The sequence below is a fragment of the Mustela nivalis genome (genome assembly GCF_964662115.1).
Source record: "Mustela nivalis genome assembly, chromosome: 11".
NCBI classification, from domain to species: Eukaryota; Metazoa; Chordata; class Mammalia; order Carnivora; family Mustelidae; genus Mustela; species Mustela nivalis.
The window spans coordinates 44,403,686-44,426,938 of NC_139030.1; positions in this window are offsets into that span (position 1 = coordinate 44,403,686).

The window sequence follows — 23,253 nt, forward strand, 5'->3', positions numbered from 1 at the left end:
GGAGGATAGCTAGTATAGAACATGGCTTTCAATAAGATACAATCCAACAAAATTGCTATGTTTTTCACTCAGTAAGAGATTTAATATAGGGAATTAGATTCTTTCAAACAAAAGAACATAAAATATATTTCATTCTACCAAATATAAAATATTCATAATTATTGAAGTGAGGTTATGGGTAGACGGGGAGTTATTCTATTCTGGACTTTCACATGTGTTTGGAGGTTGATTTTCTTCTTTGTGTGTACTGGTGATTCTCCATTTGTCCCTAGTTCAGATCCACTCTCTTCCCTTCTCCACCCAGGTCTCTGCTTCAGGAAGTTGGCTTTTCTGGATGACATCACTTGGGTTCCCTTGCTGGTTATGGTTGGATTTGACCAATTTGAGTTTCCTACAAGAGGTCAGAGGGTATAAGAGGGAGTCCAGGTATTTCTTCTTTTCTCCCTCCTTCCTCTGAGTCACTTGGTGGACAGTGCCTGGGCCCTCTACTAAAATAGCTCCTATTGAGGGACTTTTAGTGGGCTCTTATAACACCCTGTCCTCCCTGTGATCATAGGGAACAATGGCTTCCTGCTGGTGCTGGTGTCTGGGGCCTCAACATCCTCTGTTGCTTCCCTTATTCCTATCCCCATATTTGGAAGTTGACCTTTCATTAAAAACCATTTGAACTATCTAACTGGAGCTTTTCTGCCCCTCCATTCCCTTTAACACTCTCCTGTCCTCTCATCTCAGATACAGCTCACCATACCCACAGGGCTCCATATCTTCCATATCCTCCTGCTCTTCACCTTTCCCTCCTCTGTCAATCCCCACACTACCAAGTATTTGTGCATTCTGCTCAGGATCTTGCATTACACAAAATAATTGATAAATTAGTTGGTAACATAACATTTTTTCCAAGATAACCTTTTTCAATTTTAAGAGAAGGCAAATGGTATAATGCAGAAATACCAGTATTATGATAAACATTTCAGGCAAAGTTGGGAACATACTTGGAGGAAATCAGTCTATAGTGCCTAGAACCTATAAAGAGGCATGTCTATTTGTCCAGAAGCCTGGTCCTAAATAAATGATGAAATCTGATTTGGTATTAGATAAACAAAAATTCGGTGTTGTGTTTTCTTTTTTTTTTTTTTTTCAGGGTTTTTTTTTTTTAGATTTTATTTATTTATTTGACAGAGAGAGAGAGATCACAAGCAGACAGAGAGGCAGGCAGAGAGAGAGGGGGACGCAGACTCCCCTCTGGGCAGAGAGCCCGACATGGGGCTCGATCCCAGGACCCTGAGATCATGACCTGGGCTGAAGGCAGTGGCTTAACTCACTGAGCTACCCAGGTGCACCACGGTGTTGTATTTTCTCATACCAAACAGATTTGGTATTAGAAAAACATTAAGACCCTTAATGGCAGAGGGTTTTTTTCTTGTTCTCCAGCACCTGCCACAGCATCTGACTCTTGGTAAAAATTGCACGTGTGAGGCATCTGGGTGGCTCAGTGGGTTAAAGCCTCTACCTTTGGCTCAGGTCATGATCCCAGGGTCCTGAGATCAAGTCCCACATCGAACTCTGTACTTGGCAGGGAGCCTGCTTCCTCTCCTCTCTCTCTGCCTGCCTCTCTGACTACTTGTGATCTCTGTAAAATAAAAATTTTTTAAAAATTGCATGTGTGGGGGCGCCCAGGTGGCTCAGTTGGTTAAGCAGCTGCCTTCGGCTCAGGTCATGATTCCAGGGTCCTGGGATCGAGCCCCACATCGGGCTCCCTGCTCGGCAGAGAGCCTGCTTCTCTCTCTCCCCCTCTCCAACGCTCTGCTTACTTGTGCTCTCTCTCTAACTCTGTCAAATAAATAAAATATTTAAAAAAAAAATTGCATGTGTGTTTAAGTGAAGCAATCAATGAGTAACCATGTAGGAGGCTGCTTGATTTCTTTGTCTTTCAGCCTCCTCATCTCCCCCATACCTGGGATTTTCTAGGGCACCATTTTATCATTGTTCAACAACACAGAACCTACATTTGGCCCTTGAAATTCTCATTGTGCTCTTGGATGTGTCTCTGCCCCATCTGGGTCTTAGTGTCCTCACTGGCAGAAAGCAGGGTCAGAGACCATCCACATTAATGACTAAAACAATATTAAAAATGCTTTTACCACACTTTTTATTTGGTGGGTGCTTTTGCTTTGATTTTTATCAGGTTGATTGCTTTGGTAAACTGTGCGTTTGTTTTTTGGCATAAATATGGCATTTTGAGAAAGCATATGTTCCTAAGATAATGTCTCACTCATGTTGACATTAACCACTTTACAGGAATTGCCTGAGGCACCCTGCCCATGCACAAGTTTATCTTTCAGAGATATTTACCCAAAATGCACAGAAGAGTACACAAGGGAAGGCCAGCCTAAATTAGAAGCCATTTTTTTAAGTGGGGAGCAAAATGCTCAGTGACAAAATACCCTAACCAGAATCCTGGACTAGAATAGCAATTCTCGAAAACTGAGAGGCAGAGTACACTCCAGAACCATAAACAACTGCCAAGACGGAACAAAAATCTAAAACCTGAGCTTGTCAGAGTACACTGCAGTTTCTGAAAAGATAAAACAAATGTGGGAAACTATTAAAACCTCGATTAGAATATTTGTCTTTTACCATCAACTTTGTCAGAAGTAATGAAAATCCTCAAGCATCTTTAACTAGCAGTCAACAGTCCATTCTCAAATAATAGAAATATTGATGTGCAAACCAATGCTATTAAAAACTAGGTTAATGCTATTAAAGACTGCCTTGGCTCAAAAAAATATAGGCATAGTAAAACTGAAAGAATAAAGTCCATATCCCCATAATAACTTTCTTTCTAAACCAGAAATAATTTGTGACCCCAAGCTAATGTATTGCATTTGAATAATTACGGCTTCTTCTAAACTTTTTAAATAGTGCCCATTAAGTTGGGCAAGAAACTTAATAATAACCTCAGCTGAGCAGAGTTCTTACCTTCCAAATTCAAAGAGTTACCTCAGAAGTTATTGCTGAGTTGTGGCAAAATTAACATGAGAATATGAATGTAAGTCAAAGGTAAAATGCCATTCTTTTATTAAGAATTATGAGAATTCCTTTTGAGGAGGGAGCCATCTTGATTGGGAAAGTTTCTGCTTTGAGTAGGAGGCAGAAACGGTAATGCTTACCAACTCTGCTATGGTTTCCCTGTATTTCCTACCTCCTTACAGCTGGTGGAACCAAGTGGGGAATATTCTGACCAATGGGCTTTGGAGGTGACATCATGTGTTGTTTTGAAGTAGAAGCATATAAGAGTGCTTACGTGTTGAAATGGAGTCTCTCTCACCCTGAGTCCCCGAGAGGCTCTATGGAATAGAGTTCTTTGATGACCCATACTGAACATCAACCAAAAATGGGAAAGAAAAGTTTTGAGGTAGAAGCCTGTAATATTTTAGAGTTAATATGTCTCCTATCCTGACTAATACAGATTGGAAAACCAAATCTCAAAAAACTTAAGTGTTCACAGAACTGATCTGCATGAAGAATTTCCTTGTTAGGAAAGGAAAAAGAAAGAGTAATACAGGCAGGAAATGAAGAAAAGATGTGAATTATACAGAAAATTTCCACCCTGTAACTTCCAAATCTTAAGAAAATACTACAAAAACTCACAAAATACTTGTTGTGAATGGATTGCCAGTAAAGCAACTCATCTTTTCTCCAGACTGATGCAGCAATAGAATAGAGGCAAGGTACTTACTTTCAGAAACAGGATCACATCACTGGGCACACTTGTTGAATTTTCATCCTATGAAATAGGGAAATTGAGGTCCTCCTATGTCAAACTCAAGGGTGAAGGAAGCTTAAGCTTTCTTGTTTTGTTTGGACTATTGGACTAATTTCTACAGTCATAGGAAAAGGTTTTTTACTCTAAAAAAGAATACTTTTACTAGATTCGTAAAATCCAGGCGGTCTAGTTTATGAACACAGAATCTCAGAACCCCAAGTTTGGAAAGAACTTAAAAGTCAGCTACTCTCACCCTTCCCATTCCCTCTTTCTAGGATAATCCCACCAGGTGGCTTCTGATCTCTGCTTAGACATCTCCAGTGGCAAAGATTTCACTCTCTTCTAAAGCAGCCCATTCCACCTCTGCATTGCTTTGACAGTCTCTAATTCTCCCTCACATTGATTTAGCTAACATCTCCATCCCTATAACTTTTACTCAATGGCCCAAGTTCTACCTCTTGAGGCATACAAAATAAGTATGATGTGTCTTTCATAAAATGGGTCTTCAAATGCTTGAAGGCAACAACAATCTTGTCCTCCTCCCTTTGGAAGTTATTTTTAGAAAAGCATTACCCCTACTTCTATCACCAAGCCTGGATGGAGCCTGTCCCTTTTCTTTTACTAATTACTCTGCCCTTCAGAAATGGGTTAGATGGCAGGAAGGGGGATTAAAGGGAATACAGATCATGTTAATATCATGTTAATATCAACTGAAGACCTAATTAAGCAAGATTTCTTGTCTGCTCATTACCTCCTCATGAATCTCACCTCAAGAGACCCATTAAATGGGTGAGAACCAGAGTTGCCTTTTGAGTAAATCAAATAAGAGCTGCCCTCGTGGTATAATTTGAGACTATGCCAGATTCCTCTGCCTCAAAATCCCAAACCCAATACAAAGCATTTGGTCATTATTTCGTCTTTGGATAACTGGGGTTTCCCTGATTCATCACCACATAACAGTTATGAAACAGTTTTCTCCCTGGAGCCCATTGACCAAGTTGGGCCTCCCCTTCTCTTTTGCTAATGACACTCCAAAGAGTCAAAGTCAAAACTGATATGGGTGATGCTGTACATTTGGATGGGGCTGAGATGAAGAAACATTTCTCCTCATTTAATACCTTTCTGACCTCGTTTATAACGTGAGACCCCAGTAGAGAGGGCTCCACATGTCTTACTGAGTTTTCAAATGCTGCTTTCAGATTCTATTTTTAGTCCCTAATTTTCATCACTCTGGCAGAGCTGGATGATCCTAAAACACAGAAATCTTGCTAACTCCTCCCCTCCAATCTCTAGGCATGTCTTTGTCCAGATTCAGGCTCCTCCTCCTCATGCAAATCAACTCTTAAAGATTAACTGACCAGGTCCTCTAGAGATGCCCGCACAAGTCTGAATTCTAGTGTAAAAAGAGCTTAGGTTCAAGTTGAGAGTTAGGACTGCGTGTTTCTGGCTCTTAAAGGTTTTTAATTTGAAGAAGATGAAATGCATACATCATACTAAGGCAGAGGATCCACAACAGGGTTGTTCTGCTGACAAAGCGCTTGTTCTACATAGCCCAAGGGTAAATGCCAATGCACCTTTAAAATGGAGTGGGGGAATTAGAAATAAATTTGAACATCCCTGACATAAAGCTTTTATCTCATATCCTGGCTCTTACCAGCTGAGTGACCAGGGGCAAGTTACTTAATCTCTTTGAGTCTTCATTTCCCTCATCTTAAATTGGAGACACTATCAATCCCATTCCTATCACCTCCAGCCCCCTCACTTAAGAATTTTATGAGATAGGGGCACCTGGGTGGCTCAGTGGGTTAAAGCCTCTGCCTTCAGCTCAGGTCACCATCCCAGGGTCCTGGGATGGAGCCATTGGGCTCTCTGCTCAGCAGGGAGCCTGCTTCCCTTCCTCTCTCTCTGCCTGCCTCTCTGCCTACGTGTGATCTCTGTCTGTCAAATAAATAAATAAAATCTTTAAAAAAAAAAAGAATTTTGTGAGATAATATTTATAACTAGTACAGTGCCTGGTACAAGCTAAGGAATCAATGAATGTTAGCTCTTCTCCTTACCCTCCCCCCACCACATACACACTCATCTTCTTTCCTTTTCCTTAACCAAGAAATATAGAGACATGTAGCCTAAGAGGCTGGACCTACAACTTCAGAGGCAACAGAGGAAACAGCCAGCCTCACCTGGAAACAACAAGGATGGAGCCGGAATGAGATGACAGAGAGTGAGTGCCAGGCTTCAAAAGGAGTGACCACAACCACAAATCATAGGTCAGTGCTCACAAGCGCTTGGTGGGGGAGGGAGGGTGGTTCACGATTTTTTTGTTCACCCAGATGGAATGAAACACTAATAAAACATTTTTCTCCCCAAAAATAAGTTTATATCTGCGCATGTAGTATATTTACTTGCCTTTTTATTTAAAGAAATCCAGTATCTTTTACAAAATGTTAGCAAAATAATAAGAATATTCAATAGTGGGAGATACAATTAGGATCTTAGCATGGCATCATACAAAACAATGCAACCTTAAACCAGAAGCCCTTTATCTAAATAGAAGCCAGCAAGTAATTAACCAGTAGGAATAGGAAAGGAAAAAGTTTTAATGCCATACCTTCCTTACTTGCCATTTTCCCCAGTGCGTCTTTAAAGCGGGGGGGAGGGGGCAATTTTTTGTTTGTTTTGTTGTTGTTGTTGTTGTTGTTGCTGCTGTTGTTTTTAAATAAATAAAGACAGAAGCTTCCCCCACCCACCCTGCTCTCTTGAGTGTCTTGGTAGGGAACAGAGAGGCTTTAACTCAGAGGGAAGGCTGCCACCTACTGGGCGACCACTAACATCCTCAGCATTTTCTGTGGGTTCTTTGAGGTCTCCCAACTCAAAATCCTCTCTTGGCCTGAAGCTGCTTTGTTAGTGACAGTGATAAAATCATAACCCGGGATACGACTATACAGAAACTTAAAAGCTACAGCATGAATTAATCATAGGACAACCTCCTACAAACTTCACAACAACACTTTTGCTTTAAGCATCAGAGAGCCTGCACTTTCAAAGGGGGAGGGAAAAAAGCCCTTTCTCTCTGAATTTCTGTTGTTTTCTAAGGACCAAGTGCTTTAATAGTTGGTAAGTGCTGCTAATTGCTCCCTGGACAGCCCTAATCTGGCCATTTCCTCCCTGCCTTTTACTCCATAAATCCTTCCAAAGACTAATATATTGGTTTAGTATTCCTCAAAAGTACCCCCTTTGATTGGACTGGTTTACATGTTTACAAATAGTTTCTCTACACCTACCATTTGAAAGAGCCTGTTGTTAGAAAATCTTTTATTATTGATGCCTAGACTTATTGCAGCCCCAAGATCAACCCCCAAACCCTCTCTTTTTTCTTTTTTCTTTTCCCTCTCTCTCTTGCTTGAGAACATACCACCTTGAACTCAAAACAAGCAGAAAATCTGAGTTTTCTGCCTCCAACCAGTTCTATGCCTTAGGACAAATCACTGTGCCTCGGATTGTTCATTCACAAGACAGGAAAAAGAAACCAACCAGTAGGAATGATAATGGCTACACTTAATAGGTACGCAGCTAACAGCTGTGTCACAATGGAGCACTTTCTCCTAGAACCCCCTCCAGGAAGTAAGAATCATCACCCTAGAGAAGAGCGCAACTACCAAGGTTAACCATAGAACTGCGGAGGTAGAATTTGCACTCAGAGCTTCCAGTCTGTGAGGACTCATCCTGCTCTCTCCTGCCACTGCTCTTGAGCAAGAGAAGGGCTCGGGTAAGTGAACGCACTCAATAAGGGCAAAGCTATATGCAAATTGACATTCCAGAAAGAACAAATACTATCCTTTGAGCTGATAACTTGGAAAACCTGGCCCCTGACAAATACTCTAAGATGGAAACATTTTTGCCCATAAGACCCAACAAGCCAGCTGGATGGAAGGATGGACAGGTAGATAGATGCACTGATCAATGAAAAAGAGCTCTTCCGTTTATGACTCCTCTTTTAGAAAGTTTGCCAGTTATTTCCAAAGGAACATGATTCTGGTTCTTTTTCATTTCCGGCTTTTTCCCCTGCATGTTTGCAGATTGCTTAATTACTTCATTGGGCTTTGGAACTCATACATTACAGATACATGATCATCTAAGTCATTACCTGCATATTTTCCCATTAAGAATAATTATAGCTCTTACCACCACTGCCCATGTACTTATGTCCTGCAGGCCTGGGCACACTGAAGTAATCATCTTTTGAAAATGATCTTGATGGGTGAGGGTTGTATGTACAATCAGTAATAAGCAAGATGAGGTGGGAAGATTTCCATCTCCTCCATTATTGAGTGGCTCAAAAAATCACATTCCGCTTATGTCGTCACGGTGCCATGCAGGACGCTGGGGTGGTTTATGTTCTCCTGAAAAGTGAGTTAGCACTAAATGCAGAGACAAGACCCAGGGGATGCTGGATTGTATCTGCCTTTCCACGGATTAATTTTCTGAGCACGTACACATCACCCATTTCCTGGCTCAATTTCATTGTCTACAAAATGGGATTTATAAGATGCTTTAAAAACCTCCGATCATCAAATCTGAGATGGCACAGTCTTAGAGATGGGCGGGAGAGCTTTTTATACTGATTGAGAGCCTGTGTTGTGAAATAATGTCTCTTCCACTTTATCCACTCTGTAAATGTGGGCAGGTTCCTCAACCTCTTGGAGCCTCAGTTTCCACATCTGTAAGGAGAACACAGTTGTAGTCCGTGCCCCATCGAGATTCAGTGAGACCCCGCTAGTGAAACACTTTGCCCAGCTCAAAGGACAGGTGAAAGTCCTGTGAATGTTCGCTATGACTATTATCAGCAGGTCCACACTGAAAGAGTCTGGGGTCTGTTCAACAAAACTCAGACAACACATCTAAATTAAAAACAATAATTGCCTGCCAGATAATACTCTGAAGACATTGTGAAGGGGTCACACACTATTTTAATCAGTGGTACATGAAGGGGTTGGATTTCAAAGGTCGGAGAAAGACAAGCTAGCAGATGTTTGAAAAACTATTAGATTATAACCAAGAAAAAGCTATTTAAATATCTGGTTAGTAAACAATCTACAACTGGTTTCTTGAAGAGCTCATTAATTATTCTTAAACTTTTTTTTTTAAAGTCTTTTGGGGTTTTTTTTTGGTACAGCTGCAACATATTCATTGTTATGTTTTTTACATTTTAAAGAAGCAATGAAAAGCTTCCATTAAAATTGCCTATTACCACCTAAAAAAGGTTAATATTTTTGTAAATCATCCCACTAGCTCCTGCCGGTGGTCTCTCTCATATTACACTCCCCATAGCCAGTAAATACAGTGGCTCTGCATACATCCTTATCTACATGCTGCTCTTTCTACTTAACTATGTATGGTAAACAACTTTTTATATCACTTAATATTCTTTTCATTTTTTTAATGGTTCACTGACTCTTTATTCAGTTAATGTAATTTATTTAACCAAGCCCCAGCTTTTGATTATTTTGGTTTGTCCCCAAAAGGTTGTCATGAACAACCATGTAGCTAAGTCTTTAGATAAACTTCTAGAGGTGGGCTTGCTAAATCAATGAAAATACACTTTAAAAAATAAATAAATAAACAGTTGTTTTTTTAAATTCCCATATTTTTACCTTGGTTTGTACCCATAGACACATTTTTTTTTTTTTTTGGAAGCATGGACACAGTCCTCCACTCCAGATTATGCTGTGAGTTTCCCACAGTTGGGGAAACTGCAGAGGTCAGCATCCCCTTTGTGCAATGGATAAGCCTCGCCCTGGGAAAAGCACCATCGTGACGATGATATCTCCCCTGCCAGGTACGTATGACACATCCTCATTGAACTAGAGTTTGTGTCCCCACTGGAAAAAATGTCTGTGTTTCTTCTGGGACACACTGTCTTGGAAGCAGGTTCTGCTGGCCCTCCTCGGTGGTGCTATCAGTAGCAAATGGCCAAGGGTTCTGAGCACAGTGTCTCCCTGGGTCCCAGTAGACTAAACATGTCACATTTATAACCTTCTTAGCTGTGCTTCCCATAAGCTAGGGACAGCAGAAACTTGAGTGTCCCAGCCAATATGCCCAACTGAATACGATTATCTAAGTGTCTGGGTCTCTTGGTTTTCAGGGACACATTTGGTGTCACTGAAGTGAATAGGCTGCTGTTTAAAACTGTTCAGAAACTTCAACCACTTTTTTTAAAGTGATGTGAAATATAAGCTCCAATGTGCACAGAATATCTCTAGAAGGATACTCAAGCAACTGGGGACAAGGGTGGCCTCCAGCTGGGGAAAGTCAAAGGAAAGCCAGTCAAACTGGCTGAGAGACTTCTTTTGCTCTGGATTCTTTGTCCAGTTTTAATTTCTTATCACATGCATGGATTCAAAAGGGAAATTTTTAAGCAAGAAAGATTAAGCCCAAAAGGAAGAAACAAGTATGCATGTAAATGTTTGCTCTTGGTGAGCTACCAGATTAGTAAAACATAAGCGAAACGAGGTGCATGAATGATTTTACAAAAAGGGTTATGAAGAGTTGGGTATTTAAGAATGCAAAGTCTGGAGTCAGACTGCTTGTGTCCATAATACAGCTCTGTCCCTTATGCGCTATGTGATCTTAGACAATTACTAAACCCCTCTGTACCTCGGTGTCCTCATCCATAAGATGGGGCTAAGTAAACTACGTGCTTCACAGTTACTTATATTCAATGAGTAAATATGTAAAAGCCCTCAGAACAGTAATGAGCACACGGCACCTGATCATTATGTATTAACGATCATTACTGCTCTGATTGTTGCAATTCTTCACTGGGTTTTAACCTTATTGCAGTGTTATAACAGCAATAGCAAAGAGCCCTCCCTAAGATTTGTAGACTTTGAAAATTGAAAGAGCAATTTTACTGGGGCACCTGGGTGGCTCAGTCGGTTAAGAATCAGGCTTTTGATTTCAGCTCAGGTCACGATCTCAGGGGGGTGAGATCGAGCCCCATGACAGCTTTACACTGGGCATGGAGCCTGTTGGGGACTCTGTCTCTACCTCTCCCTCTGCCCCCTCCCCCCTGCCAAAAAAAAATAAGCAATTTTACTGCAAGTGTCTGATTTTACGTTATTTATAACTAAGCAAATGGTCGGGGGTGGGGAGTGCACATCTTCCTTTTCATTAGTAGTGATTCTAGATTTGAGAATCACCCCCAAGTCTTTGCAAGAGTTGGTGACCTAAACCATTTGGGGAGTTTGGTGTTTGTTTTCTTTGTGTGTCAACGTGATTTTGATTCTTTCTTCTTTGGGGCATGGGTGGGGGGCAGGGGAGGAAGAGACAATGGTTAAACAACAAAAACTAAAGTTGCAGCCCCCATTTAACGTGATCGCCCCTTCAACAACTGTGTATTTAAGGAGCATATATTTTTTCATTTGCATTTCAGCATAATTAACATACAGTTATGTTAGTTTCAGGTGTACAATATGGTAATTCAACCATTCTGTCCCTTACTTGGTGCTTATCACAGTAAGCGTACTCTTAAGGAGGCACATGTTTTGAAATGAGTGTTTGCCTAAGGAAACCATTCACAAGATAGGAAGGCATTAAAGATTCCTGAAAACATTCTAATCCCACCCACTGTGCATAATGTGCTCAGTCATTGGAAATGTATTGCTGGCAAAGCAGATGATACGGTGACGGGGACAAGTGGACTCCGCTGTCACACAAGCCCAGATACATCCTTTTGCCCAATATCTTACTGAACATGACTCACAGAGTGCTGTTATTACGCCTGTTTTATGGGTGACCCCTGCCTCCTTATTTCAATGTGGTGCTCCCCAAGCTGCCAGCATCATGGGAGTGGGATCTCTCCTCCAGGATATAAGGTTCAGGCCATCCCAAACCCAGGTCAAATATTTAATGAGAATACAGCAGATGCTAGTTATAAGGATTCTCTTCTGAGGTCTTAGCAGATGCAGTACTGCGCCTCACGCATGAGAAGCCTTTGCTCAGCCAATCCCCAAATTCATCGTGAGGATATAAGACAGCATTGCCCCCAGAAACATAGGACTGTCTCAAACCCCTGGATCCCCCAAACCTTCAGACATAAGAAGCCTGTGTTTTTTGGCCCCGATTCCTCTCTTCTCTCCTTCTTTGACTGCCAAAGGTGATTCAAATAAGGCCAAGGGTCGGAATTGGATCCAAACAATCAAGTCTGGATAGAAAACATTTTCTTTGCGTAAATGCAGGTTGTGTTAAGCTTAGAATTATGACTCACAGTGCTGCCTACAATGATACCTTTAAAAACAAACTACAAATTGGCTTGTTTAATTTTACTAAATTATTCAAAATCCAAGCAGTATGAAAAATGGGTCCCATGATGAATGATCTGATAGACAGCCTAAGAACGGAGACAAATGTTGACACTAATATAACATTGTATGTTATGATACTTCCATAAAGATTACAAGTAAAAACAGAGACAAATGTCTACCCTGCTCTCCTTGGAGGACACAGACAACATCCAGCTTCCTGGTCATTACAGTAGGAAGGAGCAAAGACTATTCTGTATACCACAGAACCCGACCTTCCTCCTGCAGACTAGACATTTTCTTTGAACAGTGTAATAGAACTGTACAACGTAATTTTAAAGAAAAAATGTTTCAAATATTATAGACTTTTTGGGTAAAAGTGGAGCAAACTATATTTAAACCTCCTAAATTAGAATTTGTCAAGACACTGTATCCAGACATTTCCAAAGCAATAGGGGAGTGAAACACAAAGACACTGATGGATACAGATTAACTGATGGGATAATGTGCTTGTCATCAGCCACAAATACATGGCGTTACATTTCTGTCATACACCGGGAACGGCTAGGTTCGTGGGATGCAGTCTGTCTCAATGATATTAAGGCTGAGATGGCCCTCTGGGGTTTGTAAGCATTTTAATTATAGTACGTTTTTTATAATTTTAACTGAGGTTATTATACAAACATTTTTAATGCATCCTCATTATTAGGCTAAGGAAAGAAATCTATTTCTACCAACAGAGAGCAAATAAATCTTCACTATCTCTTTGGTCCACTAGTTTACATTTAGAATATCACACCTTTACGGAAAAGCTGTTGGAGACATATGCTTTCATTATTATCCTACAGTGATTTATCGCTTAACTGAACCAGGCGATATATCCAACTTACCCACTAACTGGTATCCTATTCCAATTACCATTCATTAACTCAAAATATGTTACTTTCACACAAACAACGCATTATTTTAAAAATCTTGTGCTCTGAACTGCCAATGAATATTTTAACATTTCTTTAGCTACTATTTATTGAAAACCTATCACGTACCCAACATTGTGTTGCTCAACGGTATCTTTTAAGCTTCCCAAATATATCTCAAACTACTAAAATGAAAACTTATCCTCAAAAAAAAAAAAAAGAATTTGTGAGAAGTACCCCAGTGTCAGAATGTACAAATACAAGACTGTGGGTTTTGCTCCATGTGTGTGACCCAGAAGTCACGTGTCTCTCTGTGCCTCTGTTTCTTCACCTGCAAGAGTAGTAGTGGTTTTTCTTGACCTGATTCAGCTGTTAAGAGAAAGAGCTAATAAAAATTGTTACAAAGTACCATGAATATTGAAAAGTAGATCATCACCATGATTAATAATAATGTATAAAGCTCAAATATTGAAATGACTCTCTGGCATCATTCCAAATCAAGAAATATAAGCTCTGGCCTTGCATAGTAATGAAGAGAAACAGTATGAGATAGTCTTATTGTACCAGTTCAAATGAACATAGTGATGAATATCTTTAATTACAGTGTATTCGGTAACAGTGTGTGTGTTCGTGCATGCGCACGCATAAGTGTATGTGTATGTGTGTGCGCGCACGCGCGTGTGTGTGTGTGTGTGTGTGTTTTAAACTAAATGTCTTGCAGTCCTCTCCGTAATATATCTAGCATTCGAACAGAACCATTCCCAAACCAGGCAGACATTTATATATCTGTACCTAACCTTAGAATGGAATGCTCATTTTGATAGAGAAGATAAGCAGCTAGTGGTCCTCTGTTAAAGAAAGCTGGCTCTGATTTAGTAGGTCTCAAAATCTGTCATCCTCACGATAGCTGACTCCCCAGCACCTAATGAGAAAAACAAATTGCTTTTACTTTCCATGAAAGACATTTGCATTTAGAACTTTTTTTTTTTGACTCGTAGAAGGTTTATAAAGCATCCACTCAAACCGTTCTACCCAGCGTTTTTCACCTAAAAAGGTCTTTATGAAATCTTACAGTAAATTTAATAACCCTCTTCAATAAACATGAGCTTTTATGAGTATGACATATCTAAGTAGACTCAATGGTCTGGGCATAAAATCTGCATCAGTAATATTTTCAGGGCCGTAATATCCTACATATTAAGGGGGGAAGCCACAAACAGAGCAGACTCCTGAGTAAGAAAAAAATTTAGTCTTCAAGTTTAAGAAGGCAACCGGTCAGTGAACATTTGGGTGACTCATTAAGTTAAATGTGAAATGTCCTGATGTGTACAATATCGAGCTTCATGATATTTGAACATTAGCATCCTTCATTTTCTTCCGTTTTCAGCAAATGCCCATTATAGAAATAACTTCAGAAATGGCCTTCAGTGATCACTCATACTGGGTTTTTCAGGAGAGGACTTCACGTGAAGTGCTTCTGCATCTCCATTTCCTCTGGGGTTGAGGGGGACGAAATCTTCTGCTTGGGTGAGCGCTGACACGAACCCCATTGCCACAGGCAACTCATAGTTTTTTCACCAGGTAAGCTACCAAATTAGGCATGAGGCTGGGGCCCTCATTTCTCCTCTTGCTGGTGTGGATCAGTAAGGAAGACAGGAAAATGCGAGTGACTTTTTTATGGCAGCTATATAACAAGAGAATGAAATGTCAAAGCCCTGGAAACTGCATCTTTCTTAGTCCTATCAAAGCTCATCTAGCTCCTGCTGATATCAAGACTTGCCCCTCACCTTCAACTTTGCCTCGTCAGCAAGTAGCAATTTGAAATTCAGCAACACAGACCAGTCCAAAAAGTCAAGACATCCTGATTAGGATTTAGTAGTTACCGAACATCTACATGAGCTAAGGGGCTTGGGCAAACCTTCAGAGCAGCCCACCACACATACTAGCCACACTGAGGCAGCACACTTCCCACGGTTAGAGGTACTCTTGAGAAGTTGTATGTAAATTGTTGCTTCCATAATTAATTAATACCTATAACACACCAAGGAATTGTGTTCTAAAATGCATGTTCTAAAGGGCTTGTGTTCTAAGTGAATGTTTTTAACACACTTTTTTTCAAATTCTTAAATTGTATCTTTTTCAAATCAATATTTGCAAATTTAAATTAAGGTTTCCTTAAAGTAGGATAGATGGAGATCGAGAAAACTCGAAGAAAACCACAGAATCTCAGTTTAGTCCTTATTTGTAGCTCCTCTTGTCATCTCATTTTTTTTTAACCAGAATTTCTAGACAGAACTAAATAGAGGAAAGAGGTCCAAGTGTCCGAAAAGCTCTCTTTCCTCTGTGTTTTTGTGGTCAGACTTCCTTTTTTCAAATCATTGGGGAATAAAGAATAAGGAGCAGAAAGTTTGCAGGTGGAAGAACCAGAGGTCAAATTAGACCTCCTCTGCTTTCGCCCTTGAACCACCCTTCACCCTACCTTCTCACGGCCCTGGACTCCAGAACTCAGGACACAGGAGCACTCTGAAACCAAAGAGGGACCTTCTCCTCCATACTTACTTCTTCCATCAACAACCTCAGACCAGAACCCACAGAATTGCCTGCCAACCTGCTCCTCCTGCTCAAGTTCCCCATCCTCACACGAACCTCCTCCCCAGCACTTGTCAGCCATAGTGGTGACCCTTTAAGGGGCTTGGAAGGCAGGAGAACCTGGTTTGGTAGGACGCTCAGACAAAGCAGAGTTAGGCACCTTCAGAATGCGCCGGCCCTACCCCAGAATCTGTCTAGAGTCCGCACCTGAACAGGTGAAAATAAAGAAAGAAACCCCCATCGAAATGGAGTCGGGAAGCCCCGAAGGGGGCGCTCTCACGCACATGCCGCTCCTTACCGCAGAAATGACCTGCAGAAAGAAGAACTGTCTTGACAAGGGAGGACGTTTATTATATAGAAATTTCATCTGCTTTTAAGAAAAAGAAGGAAGACCCCTCCCTGACCCCGCAACAATGGACTAAACACCGCTTGTAGCCAATGAGAAACTGCCACAGATTCAAACTCCTGTTCTCTTCAATGAACTTGTGTTCAAAGCCAGCCTCCCCAGTTTCCACTCCTCTTTAAAAGCAACTCCCTCTCCTTTGATCTCTGGGCCTGCCTATGGAGTACCTTCGTTTCCTTGCCCCAAGTTACCCTTCCTTTGTTATTTCCGAAAAAAACTTATTTTGTTAGTAAAATAAGTATTTTCCTTTTAAAAGTGACAAGAGCAGCAACAATGTAACAATTGGCCCAAAGGCTGACAAAGAAAACAGAAATAAATGAAAAAAGGACTCCAGTTAATCAACAAAATTAATCAACAAAAATAGATTGTTATTCCTAAATAACCAAAAAATTAGCAAAGTGGTTCTTTTTATTTAAAAAAAAAAAAAGATTTATTTATTTATTTGACAGAGATCACAAGTAGGCAGAGAGGCAGGCAGGCAGAGAGAGAGAGGGGTAAGCAGGCTCCCCAACAAGCAGAGAGCCTGATGTGGGGCTCATTCCCAGGCCCCAGAGATCATGACCCCAGCTGAAGGCAGAGGCCCAAACCACTGAGCCACCCAGGCGCCCCCAAATTAGTGAAGTAGTTCTTATATTTGATTTTGAAACTTGTTTGTCGGGCTTTCAGACATGCCTGCTGCCCACAGAGCACTGGAGGGTATCTGCTGGGATCCTTGCCAACCTGGACCAGGAACACAATCTTAGTGCCAGAGAGCTCCCAATGATCATAAAGACTTTTCCTAAGGCCTGCATAGCTGTGCCTACTAAATGTTCTATTCCCAAGAATCAGTGAAGCCTACTGCTCCAAATTACTGCATTTTTAAAAGTACCAAATAAAATGAATGGGGTGATGATACAGAGAAAAGAAAACATTTAAGGATAATGAGCACAGAGCACTGAGCTTCATCCTAGATAGGGGAAGGTGGGGGGAAAGGTCAGTAAGTTGAACCCACAAATAATAGTCCTTGCAAATCCTCTCCTAATTAATCCTCATCCAGCCGAAATATACAAGTTTAACTTTTTCATTCTGGGTTTCTCCCCATATTTACAAGCCAGTGCCTCTCAACAGGAATGGAAAATACACCCATTCTAGAAGCTTCGGGACTGATTGTGCTCCTCAATGTGCTCCTGCAGGACAGGATGTGAGGGTGCTTAGCACTGTCCCTCTTCATGCTGAGAACAATGGTGTGTGCTCATAGCACCAGAAACCACAATCCTGAGATGCCTGGGTAGTTCAGTCGGTTAAGCATCTGCCTTTAGCTCAGGTCATAAATCCGGGGTCCTGGGATGGAGTTCCCCATCAGGCTCCCCACTCAGCAGGGAGTCTGCTTCTCCCTCTGACCCTCCCCCTTCTGTGTGCTCTCTCTCTCTTTCTCTCTGACAAATAAATAAATAAAATCTTTAAAAAAAAAAAAAGTCCTATCACTTAGGACTATTGTCTGCGTTTTTGGTGCCCGAGTTACATGTATTTCATGGCAAAGGTTTCAGATTTGTTTTTGTTTTCAAATAACAGGAGTAGAATTGATCCTTCTAAAACAGTGAGCTGACCTCAATTTTAAAAAAAGGTCTTACTTAGATCCTCCCCAAGAGTCTAATTGGTGATTTATTAGTAAACTTTGTCAAAAAGGAATTTAACCCAGAAGGTAAGTCCACAGCAGGGAGACGCTGAAAATAAAGAACATTCCAGAAGGCTCTCAGGCAGAACTTCCAAAGCAATATTCCAAGTGCATAATTGCTCAAGATAAGTATATTGGTAGTCAACTCAAGGCTTGGAAAACCTCAATTTGGGAACACTGCGAGGAAGTGCAGCATATTGCCTACCTGACACCCCTGCAGCACTGAGCTGGCCCTACCATGAGCCAAATTTTCAGAAAATAAAGTAATACCTGAGCTTTTACATCACAACCCCATAATTCCAGGTCCACTCCAGCCAGCACATGCCACTCACAGGATCTTTCCCTTTCAAACATTATCACATGAAGAATCAAAGAACCATGGAAAATCAGAGTGTGGGTGGTGGGTCAGTAGGAGGAGGAAGGATTTAGGCAGCAGCCAGACTATCATCACTGTGGTGTTGACCTGAAGAATTATAATAAATAACATTTATTACATGCTTTCTGTTAGTCAGACACTTTTAAGTGCATTACACTTTTAATCTATTTAACCTTCGTGTCAACGCCTCAAGGGACATGCTATTGCTAGAGCACTACTATAGATGAGGAAACTGAGACACAAAATGTTTCAGTAATTCTCTTAAGGTCACAGCTGAGAATCCACAGCTAGGAAGACTGTGGATTCCTCAAGAGCAGAGTCGATATTTCATTCAACACTATATCCCATGTAAAATACGAGTTTGTTGAAAAGAATCTGGCTGAATTGAATAATTCTAAGAAGGTAGAGGAGATTGCCTGGGGTTATAGACAGGAAAGGGCATCCTGGCCAACTGTGGCATGAATAAGAACTGTGGCTACCTAATCCTAGCCAGGATTTAGGGTGGCGCATTCATTAGATAGCTTTGTGTTTAGAGGTCCAGGCCATAGGAGGTGCACATAATCTCCATCTCTTCTTGACATTGCCCTTTCTTGAATGGTGAGTGATGATTACAAGTATTAAGCAGTATGTCCAGCCGCTGTGGGTTTATTTAAATTTAATTGAACAAATAGTTATTGAGCATGTGAGCAAGGTGCTGCACTAGAAGCCACAGGTGACAGAACACATGCTCCTGCCTGGCCAGAGTTTAAAATAGAAGGAATAATGAACAGTTCCCACATCCAGGTGAGACCCTGAACTTGACCCCCATGTTGTAGACTGGATTCCAACCGCACTTCCCTCACACCTTCCCCTGGAGAGGAAGGAAAGTCTCCGTGTGGCAAACCTCAGCAACAGAGAAGCCGTGCTGATTCATGACAGCTGGCAAGAAGCCTGGGGTAGGAATGAAAAATGGTCCTGGTCTCCAGTGTCCCTGCTGCTAGAGCTGAAGACAGGCCTGTGTGGACTCCACTTTCTATGGTGCAAGAGGGGCTGGGGCTCATGTCAACTTTCTGGTCATGCAACAATGTGAAATAGAGAAAACACCTCCGTGCTGAAGGCCTTTTACAACAGCACAAGGCTACAGCCATGGTTTGGAGAATTAGGCCCTGTTAGAGCAAATTGCAGCTGGGGCAATATGGCCACCCATTACTGGAAAAGCTCACACTCTTGAAGTAACCCATGAGGGCACTGAATTTTCACTTGAGGGAAGCTAATTTGAGAGGAGGAAGAGAGGCAAGGTTATCAGCTGTCCTTGGGGAACAAATCAGAGCATCAAAGCTGGAATTGGAGAACAGTTCTGATTTGAGAGGTCTCTGCCTCCTGTAGTCAGATTCTCAAAAAGCAGAGCCCTAAGAGAAAGAAAGGAGGTTCACTCATCTCTGGTAAAGGCTCCACCCTATAGAAACCAGAGGCCAGACGTGGAGCCAAGACCCACCCATGTGTCTTTAGGATGGGGTCGGGTCCCACATAGGACAGATCAGGGTTCATGACACCCTGAAGGTTGCAGGTATCCAGTGCAAAACCAGATGCACACAGGACTTCTCGGGATGGTGTAATGCAAAAACCTGCATCAGTTTTGATGGAGATGTAGAAGTCTTGGTCCCTTATGCCTCTGTCTGGAAGGATGGAGATGTAGAAGTCTTGGTCCCTTATGCCTCTGTCTGAAAGCCAGGGACACGGTCCATGGCCCTCTGTGAACCACTGAAGGTGTCTTCTGATGAAGGGCAGCTCATGCCTGCACATGGGGGTGGAGGACAGCTACTATGTGACCCCTGACAGTGGAAGGAAAGTGACAGCCTCTCCCAATACCTGAGATGACAAGGCAGAGCCAGGAAGAAATACCCTCAAAAAGGCTCTCTAATTTTTAAAAAATTCTTGCCCAGCCCCCTTAAAATAAAGAAAGACGAGTGAGATACAGATGCCACAAACAAATCTTGGCTTCTGTGGTACAATGGAGAAAAGATATCTGGTCTTTATCCCTGGTTTCTGGCAAAGAGTTTCTAAAATTTCTGGAATCTCTAGGGTGGGAAGAATTTCTTTTGGATGCTAAAGATTGAGTTAATCACCAGTGACCAATGATTTCATCCATCGTACCTTCCTAATGAACCCTTCGTAAAAACCGCTTAACCCACAGATTGGGAGGAGCTTCTGGGTCGGTGAGCACATGGAGGTGCTGGGAGGGGGCACCTGCAGAGAGGGCATAGAAGCTTCGTGCCCCTCCCTATACAACTGTCCCTACATTCCTCTTCCATCTGAATGTTCCAGAGATGTATCTTTTGCAGGAAACCAGTAACAGTAAGCAAAGCACTGTCCTGAGTTCAGACCTGAAGAGGGAGTTGTGAGAATTCCCCAATATACAGCCAGAATTCACAAATTCAGGTGACAGCCTGGGACCAGCGACTGGCTGAGGGGGGGCAGACCGGACTGAGCCCTTAACCAGGGGGCTCTTTGCTAACTCTAGGCAGTTAGCATCAGAACTCAATCAAGTTGTAGGACCCCCGATTGGTGTCTCCAGAGACCTGGAGAATTGCTTGGTGGGGACCTCCCCCAACTTTTGTTGTCAGAAGTGATGTAAGTGCAAACTGCTCAGTTCAGGATCTCCTCTTACATATGCTTTAGGAAATTTGCATAAGAAATTAGCAAGAATGGAAATCTTTTTCTCATGGGAGAATGTAAGAGGAGAGTCAAAACGTTGTCCTCTTAGCAACAACTGAACAACTCAGAGAGAGAGGCCCCCGCGTTGCAAATTTCCTGATTAGATTGTTTGGGACAGAAGCTGCTGGGCCCCCTTTCCTCCATCCCTGAGGACAGAGGACACGGGTGTTGCTCAAGAGAGGTGGAGGAATGATGAGAGAAGGAAGCACAGAGGCAGTAGGGCGCTGGATGGCAGGAGGTACATTTACCCAAGTCAAGTGCTTTGCAAGACCCACTGATTTGGGAGAAAATTAAAGCAGCCAAGGCACTGAACCAACCAATACACTCAAATGCAAGAGGCAGAGATAGAAGGATGGAGCTAGAAAGGGATGTTTGTGGGGAAGGGTGTTCTGTAAAACACAGAAGTCCGGGGTGGGCAAAGCGGAATTAGGCGGAGCCACAAATATGTGAGGCCCCCAGAGCCAGGGAAGCCTCAGGCTTTCTGGGCGACCCATGCCTTTGTCCCCTCCTTGCTCACAAGGATGCTGCTCACCCCTCATCTTCCCTCTTCCCCGGTACTTCCTCTCTTTCACACTCTCCACTCCCATTGCCTATCTCATTCCCTCAGCTCAGTCAGCGCTAGTTCACAGACCTCTCATTCCCAAACATCCCTCTTTATATAGGAGGCCATTCACAGTGTCATCCAGATGTCCCACTCTTGTTGGAGAATTTCTTCATAGGCATCCAAACTGCCCATGAATGAAGTCACTCTGTTCTATTCCAACCAACTGACAATATCACACACCACACAAATAAGCTGGTCTATCATGCAACCTACCCACCTAGGGGGCTGTTCTGGGTTTCCAGTTAGTATCCATACTGCACAGAATAATTTAAGGTAAAGAATTGGATCACTACCTATCATAATTTGTCATTGTTAAAGAAGGAAAGTGATTGGATAAGTAGACAGGACAAATGCAGGCAAGATAATATTGACAGCACGTTGACTAATCAAACACCCAATCATCTTACCTGCCACTAGTGAGAATTTGGTTAAACATTTGGATGATGTACAGGCTAGCTTGCGGAGGGATTTGTTTCCAGGTAATTGGCAGGAACGGAAGCTCATTAAATTAGCTCTCATCTGACATGCCAAATGATACTCACAGTTGATCCGTTAGATCATCAGCAAGCAATTGTTTATCTCTTCCACGAGCCAGGATGACAAATAAGCAATTTTAGCCAAAAGGGTTAAGGCCAGTGCCAATCATTATTCACCCAGCAATTTAACTGATTCTGTGGCAATCAATACCATGCCTTGAATATGCAGCGTAGCAGTCTCTTCCACACTTTCTGTGAATATTCTGCCAGAACATAAACAAACAAAATACTAAATAAAGACAGGTCTCAAATGCAGTATTTGTCATCTGATTTTAAGGGAGTGGAGAAATCAGTAAAGCTGGAGGCATTTACATTGGGCAGTTGCATAGGAGAGCAGGTACATGAAGAAAGCTCGCGCCCAAATTATTGGGGTAACCGATAAGAAATCATGAAAGGTGGCGAGAGAGAGATGGCAGAGGCTGGTTTAATGCCAATGCCAAACTTATCAACCTAATCAGAAAGCCCAAGATAAGGATGGATAAAGCAGCTCTCAATGGCTACTTTCTGCTCTCCATTTCCATGCACTTAAGATCAAGGTGTCCACTGGAGATTAGCTTCTGGACCACACAATGTCATATTCACTTAGCTGATTGCCATGGCGGGCCCTTGTCCCATAATAGATGCTATTTCCTTTTTTGACCTTGCCTCCTCTTGCCTCAGGCTCTTGATGTTATGGCCAGAGCTGAAGCTGTTGAGACAGGACCACCCCTCATGGAACAAGTAACCAAAATAGAAAGAGTAAAAAGGAAAGCTACTACAAAGGAGGAGTTTAAAATCCCAGAACCACAACCCAGAAACTCAGTCACCAGCATGCCACTTAGTGAGCGAGATAAGCATTAAGTGGGATAAAGGCATTGAGAGGGCTCTGGCCCAAGTCTTGATGTCCCTCTCAGTGGAACAGGGAAACACGTACCTAGTTTGTGCATTATCTGGGTTTTTTGCTGCTTCTTCTCACCTTGACTGAGAGTTGTGGTCACTCAAAATACTTCATTCCATCTGGTCTGGGGCGTTCAAGAAACAGAAATGCAAGCCAATAACAGCCTCCTCGAATGTTGCCTGTGCTGATGAAATATTCAGAGGAGAAGAGGATTGAAGCTGTTGCCCAACATGAGGTTTTAGGGGCATCTCACTCTCCCCATCCCCTGTGTTTTCCTTGGCCTCCCAATCAAGATAATCAAAATTTGATCATAAATCTCCTTGGTTAAGAGCCCTCCTTATGTATGATATGTTCCAGTAATCACTGTGCTAATCAAAATCCCTGAGGAAAAAGCAGTACGATAGGTCTTTAAAGCAATATATGTAATTAATGTGGCCATAATATTTATAATCTATATTCATAATTAAAATAATAAATACTCTACACAAAGCTCTTTCTCTGGGATCTTGTCAGATACTCAATGACAAAGGCCTTCCC